Source organism: Molossus molossus, unplaced genomic scaffold (genome assembly GCF_014108415.1).
Source record: "Molossus molossus isolate mMolMol1 unplaced genomic scaffold, mMolMol1.p scaffold_m16_p_12, whole genome shotgun sequence".
Lineage (NCBI taxonomy): Eukaryota > Metazoa > Chordata > Mammalia > Chiroptera > Molossidae > Molossus > Molossus molossus.
This window is the reverse complement of record NW_023425347.1, coordinates 66,271,010-66,279,383: the sequence shown is the minus strand read 5'-3', so window position 1 is coordinate 66,279,383 and position 8,374 is coordinate 66,271,010. Positions and strand designations below refer to the sequence as shown.

The 8,374-nt window shown below is 37.9% G+C and overlaps 1 non-coding gene across 1 annotated transcript; it reads right to left on the bottom strand.

Annotated features, from left to right (window-relative positions):
* Positions 1-5,921: 5,921 nt before the first annotated feature.
* LOC118627350 lies at positions 5,922-6,023 on the bottom strand. The gene has a single exon (XR_004959106.1). It is a non-coding gene; the product is annotated as a U6 spliceosomal RNA (small nuclear RNA).
* Positions 6,024-8,374: the final 2,351 nt, after the last annotated feature.

Genomic DNA, 8,374 nt, shown 5'->3' with positions numbered 1-8,374 from the left:
TATAGGCCCTAGGTAAACAAGGGCAGAAATCAGTAAAACAAATATGAGATTGTTTCAATAATTCAGATATGATAATGGCTTGGAGCAAAGTGTTAGCATTGAGGGTGTAAGGGGAGAAGTGGTAAGTAGTGGTCAGATCTGTATATATTTTGAAGGTAGGGCTTACTGGATTTGCTAAAGGATTAACTGTGTGGTATGAGAAGTAGAAAAGAGTCAAGGATAGTGCTATGTTTTTGCCTGAACAATGGAGTGATGGAGTTGTCTTTAACTGAAATAAGGAAGATTGTGGAAGAAACTAATTTGGGAAGAACATCAGGAATTTGGTCTTGGGCTAAGTTTGAGATATCTTTTATACATCCAAGTTGAAATGTCATACAATTGAAATAAGAGTCTGGAGGTCAGGGAAGAGGTCTGAGTTGGAGATAGAAATTTGGGGGCATTTAAAGTTAGGAGGCTGGATGAGAGAATCTATATGGTGAATGTCAATAGGTCCAAGAATTTCAACTCCTGAGCCCTGGGTCACTCCTATGTTAGAGATGTGGGAAATGAAGAACTAACAGAGGAGACTGAGAAGGAGCACCAGTGAGTTTAGAGCAAAACCAGGAGAGTATGGTGTCTGTCCTGGAGCCAAATTAAGAACATTGTTTCAGGAAGGAATGAGGAAGGAAGAAGTGAGCAACTGTCAAATATGATCATAGAGCTAATTAGATGAGGATTAAGAATTGACCTGCAGATTTATCAATATGGAGGTCATTGGTGACCTTGGTAAAAACAGTTTCAGTTAAGGAAGGGGTTAGCTAAAACCTGATTAAAGTAGGCTTAAGAGAGATTTAAAGGAAGTAACTTAGAGTCAAGGAATATAGATCATTCTTCAGAGGTTTTAGCTGAAATGAAGAGCAGAGAAACAGTGTGATAGGTAGAAGGGAAGATGGGGTCAAGAGAGCTTTCTTTTTTTTAAGGTGAGAGATACAATAGCACTTTTTTAAGCTGTGGCATGATCTTTTCGAAAAGGAAATATTGATGATGTAAGCAAGAGAGACGGTTGCTGGAGCATAGGGAAAATTATTGGCTTTCAGAGTACCGAAGAGAGGACTGAGTGTGCAGGCATGGATGCAGGTGGGTGGGTTATCTGCTAAGAGGGAAAAGAAGGAGAAGGCATTAGAAGTTTAAGAAAAGAAAAGGTATAAAACAACCATCTAGGGAAAGTTTATGGACTTTTAAAATAAACTGATTAATAGAGAGCACTAAAGGTCCACTTGAGGTTAATGGTGATGCATTTTAAGAGTCCAGTTGACATTCTTGTGGGCTTTTCTTCATCTACTTTCCCAAAGGAGGAGAGCAAGAGGAAGCAAGAGAGAAGAGGACATGTCAAGGGAATTATAAAAGTGAACCTTAGAATTTAAGTGGATAAGAAGAGAAGTGAGAACATGAGGTAGGTGAGGAATGATGAACAGGTGTTGGAATCACTGACTTGTAGGACCCAGTGTGGTATCAGAGAACCGTGAAGTTGAAATGTTGGAAGAGTGAGCTGGAAAGACAGGAGAGGATAGAAAGATAAGACAGATTATTGGTAGATTATTAATAAATGGAAACAATCCCTAAAATAATAGTAGCATTGAGACCCAGTTCAGCCCTGGCTGGTTTGGCTCAGTGGTTAGAGCATCGGCCTGCGGTCCTGCTAAGGATTGGTTCCCGCTAAGGGCACGTGCCTCGGTTGCAGTTTGTCCCCGGCCCTGGTTGGATTGTGGATGGCGACCACTCAATGTGTCCCTTTCACGTCGATGTTTCTCTCTCTCTCTCTCTCTCTCTTCCCCCACTCTATCTGAACAAAATATCGGAAAAAAAGACCCAGTTCATGCCCTCATAGTGCTCACTGTGTAGTGGGAAAGACAAGGAAGAAATGAATGCTAAAGATAAGTACAGGTAATGCCTGAGGGAGCCAAAAGGAACCCTCAAGTAAATGTGAAGGTCAGAACAAGGAAAACATCCAAGTAACATGGCGTTTTAGGTGAACCCCGAAAGGGAGCAAGTGCAGAGCAGAGCAGTTAAACTATTGCAGCCAGAGCTCAGAAGGCAGTGGCTGAAGCATAAAATGGGAACTATGGCAGGACTTGAAGCTAGAGAGTAGGCTGGGGCCAGGTTATGAGATGTTTGAGATGCCAAGCTAATGCCCGAGTATTTTTCTGTGGGTAACAATGAAGTCAGGGTCCCTTCTATGTACTTGAGCCTACTTATTAGCACAATGTGATGTCATATTGGTTTCTGTATCTTGATCAGTCTCAAGTTACCTTCTCTTCCATTATATACTTAGGTCATATTTAGAGTTTTTACATTTCACTAGGATTTTCTGTTTGTCCTTTTAAGATCACCTCCACTCTACTGCTCTGGTACTGTTAAATTTTCCAATGTACTTACCCGTGCCCATTCACTTTCTTTTCAATGGTCTTCAAATCCACCCTCCAGTGTTGGCAGGAAAGTCTAATATGTGACCCCTTAGGGTCCTGCCAGAAAGGGATGGGAAACAGTTTGAATGTGATCATAACTAAGCTGTCCAGAGCATAGGACCAGTTGAAGTGGATAAGAGTTGAAGGTGAATAGTTACATCTTCCCAGGGTAGAGGAAGACCCAAGGGCATCATCTTACAACTGAGGTGTCACATTTTTTCCCTATGAACTCAGTATCAACACCAGTGATGGGGTTGGTCTCTTTGCAAGTTATATTTAGGATGTTTTTTGAAGATGTTATGACCTCTGTCTTTACTGACTAACCAGATGAGTGTTGAAACTATTACCTTCTCTACCATGTCATTGTGGCTTTGGCCAAGCCCTTTCTCTCCTCTGGACCCAAGTTATATCAGTAAAATAAGAGGGCTAGATTCATCCTTTTTTAGGGTTCCTTCCAACTCTGACATGCTCTGCTTTTTCTGCTATCATTTATTTTTTATTAAGTTCATAACATGTGCTTGGCATTTTTCCAAGCATGAGACCCTCTCTCTCACCCTTCATTCCTTTCCACAAACTCCTGTTATCAATTATGTTGGGCTTTTCTTGTTTAAGCAGAGTTGAAAAGAGTGTTAGAAGGTTTATTTCACACAATACATTTGAAAGAAAATCATGTAAAGGGTTTGGTTTTGTTTCAGCAGCTGAAACAATAAAACCACCAGAATGACATGCCGCATTTTGTACTGCCCTCAAGTGGTGGCCCAAATGTCCCTTCCTCCTAGTTTAGGGAATAAAAGGTGTTTTCAGAACAGTTCATGGTGTCTAAAAGTAAGAGAGTCTGACGGCCTGACAGGCAAGGGTATCTGATCAATTCTCTTCTTAAAAAGGAGAAACTGAAGCCCATCATTGTTTATAGCTACAGAGTACAAATGTACTCTAGTTTCTCTTATCTTTATTTTTAAAAATATATATATTTTTTAATTTTAGAGAGAGAGGAAAGGAAAGGAGAAAGAAAGAGAGATATAGAAACATCGATGAGAGAGAACATCAATTGGCCACTTCCTGCATGGCCCCCACTGGGGTTTGGGCCCACAACCTGGGAATGTACCCTAACCAGGAATCAAACCGGTGACTTCTTGGTGCATGGGTTGACACTCAACCAGTGAGCCACATGGGCCAGGGATGGTTTCTCTTATCTTTAAAGAGCTAGTATTTTATAACCCTTACTCTTTCTAGTCTATTTCTCTGCTCTCCTTCATAGTCAAATGCTCCAAAATTATCTATATACTGTTTCTGTTTCTTCATCTCCAATTTATTTTTTAACTTTTTACTTTAAAATAATCTCAAACTTCCAGAAGATTTGCAAAAGTATTACAAATAATTCCCATATACTTTTCATCCAGATGTACCAGAAGTGAACATTTTGCCCCAATCTCTTTATTTCAGGGTATAGTGCATGTGTGTACACATACATGTATATATGGAGAGAAGTATGTTTTTTTCTGAACCACTTGAATTGTAGTATTTACTCCCACTATTCTAAGTATTTCAGTATATATTTTCTAAGAACAAGGACATTCTTTTCTATACCTACATACACACCCCCAGCCCCAGTATGATGATCAAATTCAGAATATTTAACACTGATATAATGCCCTGGCCAGTTTGGCTCAGCGGTTAGAGCGTCGGCCTGCGGTCCGGAGAGACCCGGGTTCGGTTCCCGCTAGGGGCACGTACTTCAGTTGCAGTTTGTCCCCGGCCCTGGTTGGTCGTGCGGGTGGCAGCCACTCGATGTGTCCCTTCACGTCGATGTTTCTCTCTCTCTCTCTTCCTCTCTCTCCCTCCCACTCTATCTGTACAAAAAATGGAAAAATATCCTCCGGTGAGGATAAAACAAACAAACAAACAGAATATTTAACACTGATATAATATTTATATATAGCTCATATTCAAAGTTCACTAATTGGCCTGATAATGTCCTATATAGCAGTTTCCCCTCCAATACAGGGTCCGATCCAGTGCCTTATTCCCTAATCATGCTTTGCATTTAACTGTCATGACTCTTTAGTCTAGAACAGATCCCTAGTCTTTCATTGTTATTTTCGATATTGAAATTTTTGAAAAGTACAGGCCGGTGTTTTGTAAAAGTTCCCTCAATTTGGTTTTGTTTCATGTTTTCTTACAATTAGACTTTTTAGGGGAGGGGGCAGGATACAATGGGATATTGTATCCTCAGTACATCAGATGAGGAGAAACATGGTGTCACTTGATCCCATTATTGATGGTGTTCACTTAAATCAGTTGGTTAAGGTGGCATATGCCAGGTTTCTTCATTGTACAGTTAGCAATTTTTCCTGTGTAAATAATGAGTAATCTGTGGAGAGGTCCTTTGAAACTATGTAAATATCCTGGTTCTCTTCAAAAATTTTGCCCAAAGCTTTCAATATTTGTTGATAATTATTGCCTGAATCAATTACTATGATGATTGCAAAATGGTGATTTTATAACTCTATTACTCCATCTACATTTTTTAGTTGGCATTCTACTGTAAAGTAAGATCTTTCCCTTCTTTCTTATTTATTTATATATTTATCAGATTCAGTATAGACTCATGGATTCTTATTTTATTTAATAGTTTATAATCCATTCCTGTCATTATTCATTTTAATGTTCAACTTGTCCTAGATTTGGCCAGTGAGAGCCCTGTCAAGCTGGCTCTGGTATCCTTTTGAACATGCTATTATTTTATTTATTTATTTACTTACTTACTTATTTACTTATTCATTTATTTATTTATTTATAGCATTTTTTTGCTTTCTGGAATAATAGATATTCCAGGTTCATCACTGTAATTTCCCTGTCTTCCCTGGAAATCATCCATCTCTCCAGAGAGCTCCCCATTTAGTGGGGAATAGTATTTAGAAACCAAGATCTGGGTACCAGATTGGTCATTGCTACTGAGGCCCTTTAAGTAACAGAACCCCGGGGTAAAAATGGCAACTTTATCTAGTTCAACTATTCTTAACCATAAATTTACTACTGATTCTTCTAATTCCAATTCAACACCACAGGGTTCTTTCTCCCATTCTTTATTTGCATGTCCCTATTCCCACATCAAGAACTGTGGCTCTCAACAGCATGAAGGTCTTTTATCATTTGCTCATTGTTATGATACACACACAATAATTTCAGAATTGCTACATCTATTCCACTACTAAAAACAATCTACTAAGTGGGGTACAAGATTTGTTTGCAGTTTTGTTTTTCAACTAATGGTGTATATTCAAAGTACTATGTTCAAAGTTTATTTATTTATTTATTTATTTAACTTTCACACTAGTTATCTTACTTATTTAAATTTAGTTAGGTTTATTTGTTTCTGTTTATATTTAGTTTTAGGATCCCTTTCATTCTTGTTGATTCAATTTTCTTTTTGAATATGTAAAAGCTAGCATTATCCAAAAGTCAAATCCATATATAAAACATATGAAATGCTTCACAGATTTGTGTGTCATCTATGTGTAGGAGTCATGCCAAATTCTTAGTATTGTTACAGTTTTAGTATATTTGCTGTCAAAGCAAGAACACCTCCAATTCATTCATCAACCTATTTGATGCTTACCTATTTCACTCATACTACTCTTGTCAATATCATCAGTGACCAGTATTTTTCTATCCTTATCTTATTTGACCTTTCTACACTCAGCTGACCTCTCTAATTTTCTTGAAACTCTCTCCTCTTCTGCTTTTTCTCTCTTCACAGGCCTCTCCTTATTCTTCTTGTCTATTTGACCGTCATAAAATCTGTTGCTCCTCAGAACTCTTGGCTTCTCTCTCTGCTCTCTGTACACTTTCTTCCTAGATAATCTCAACTATTTCTATGTCTCCAAATGCTCGTTATGCTAGTAATTTCTAAATTCATATCTTCATCACTGACCTCTCTTCTGGTCTCCAAACTTATAACCAACTACTTAATTAACATTTATTTGGATATCTCACGGACATCTTAAGTTCAGCATCTCTGAAATAGGACTAATTTCCCTGTCAAATCAGCTTCCCCTAGGCTCCTCCCTCTCAGGAAATGTCACCTCTATCCACCTGGTTTGTTTTGTTTTTGTTTTCCAACTTCCTTTCTTACCGTCAGGCATTACACATCCTTTACCTTAAATACAGTACTCTTCTTCCTGGCTCCTTCTCATTCTTTAGGTCTCACTTAATTACCTGTTCTGAGAGAACTTTCCTTACCATGCTATTTCTTAAGTAGTTCCCTTCCTGGCATGTTCTATCTTGGCTCCATATTTGTTTTCTTTTTAGCCCTTAAAACAATATGTAGTTATTTATTTGTTTGTTTACCTGTTTTGTCTCTCTTCCCCACTAAGATTAAATGCTGTGAAGGCAGAGGCTGTCTCTTAATCATGTTTGTATATTCAGAGCCTAACACAATGCCTAGTACACAGAAAGAACTCTAGAAATATTTGTTGAATAAACATATATTATCTTCTTCTATTTCATAGCTTCTGTTTACTCATAATTTCTGCTTCCTTATCAGTTTGTCATAGCACAGACTCTGTCTCCTTCCACACATAGTCCCACTCATGTTTCTCTACATCCTTTTAGTCATAGTTTTTATTACTACTAATTGTCTCAGTTACCTTATGTTTCCTAACTCAGATTCCTGAGAGAGAAATATTGATTTGTTCAACTCATTTTTTAGGATCCAGGCCACACTTACAAATTACCAGCAAGCTCATGGGTTTCTTGCCTCAGGTCAGATTTAAGAGATTAGGTCACTGAACCAAAGTTCGAGATCTAGTAAACAGCAGTGCTGGGATCCTAATTTAGATCTGTCTGACTCTAAAACCTATCCTTCTTACATTGTATCTCCTTTCTCCTAATCAACTGTATCACTTTGGTCAAGTAACTCAATTTAAGTGATCTATTTCCTTATCAGTAAAATTGGAATATTATTATCTAATTCATAAGATTATGCTAGGTTTATGAACAGCTGTGTGGTAGAAGAACCTATCCCAGTAAATATAGCAAGTACACACTATCAGTTTAGTCTGACTCTAAATCATTCATATGTGAAAAGAACCAGAATTATCAACTCTGGTTGCTTATGAAGAATAGGATCGCTCTTGTGAAACTATCCTGCTGGGTAAGTATTACTTACCAAATTCCAAATTCCAAAGACATCAAGCCTTGAGGAGGACAGCAGTTATTCTCTAAGGAAACAGGAGCAATTCAATCTACTTTAGAGATGAGAAAGAACCTGCATTCAACTTAGCCATAATGTAGCAGAATGGAAATCATTGTGTGATAACAAAAGGGATTTGAATCTGTGTCTGACAAGTTTAAGACTTTCTCCAAGGCTAGGGTATTTTACATATAATTTTACCTAATCCTATCACAGGTTTAAAAGGTAGACCTTCCTATGACCTCCATTTTTCAGCCTCAAATTGTTTAAGTGATGTGGCTATAGTCACACATCTAATTTGAGGTAGAGAAGGAACTGGAGCCCAGTGTGGTACCATTTTACCAAACTTTCAGCTGTGTGCTGCTGTCTGGTGTGTCTACTAGCAAGTTACCCAGCCCTGCAACATTTGGATTCTTTGGATAGAAACTGACTTCTGGGTCAAACATAATCCTGACATCATGCCCATTCATTATTCTTAGAAAAAAGGAAATTCTATGGGCATCAGCACAATTAAGGGAAAATGCTAGCTAGAATGGTACTTCTTTATGCAGCAATATAGATAAATACCAACACTAAACAAATGATGTAATATGATGTGAGGAATGCAAAAACAAGAATAATAACTAATCCTGTAAATCACTTCATGATTCACAAGGGACATTAATATCTAATACCCAATTTGCTTTTCACATCACCCCTTGTATAGATATTATCATTGCCATTTCACAGATAAAGA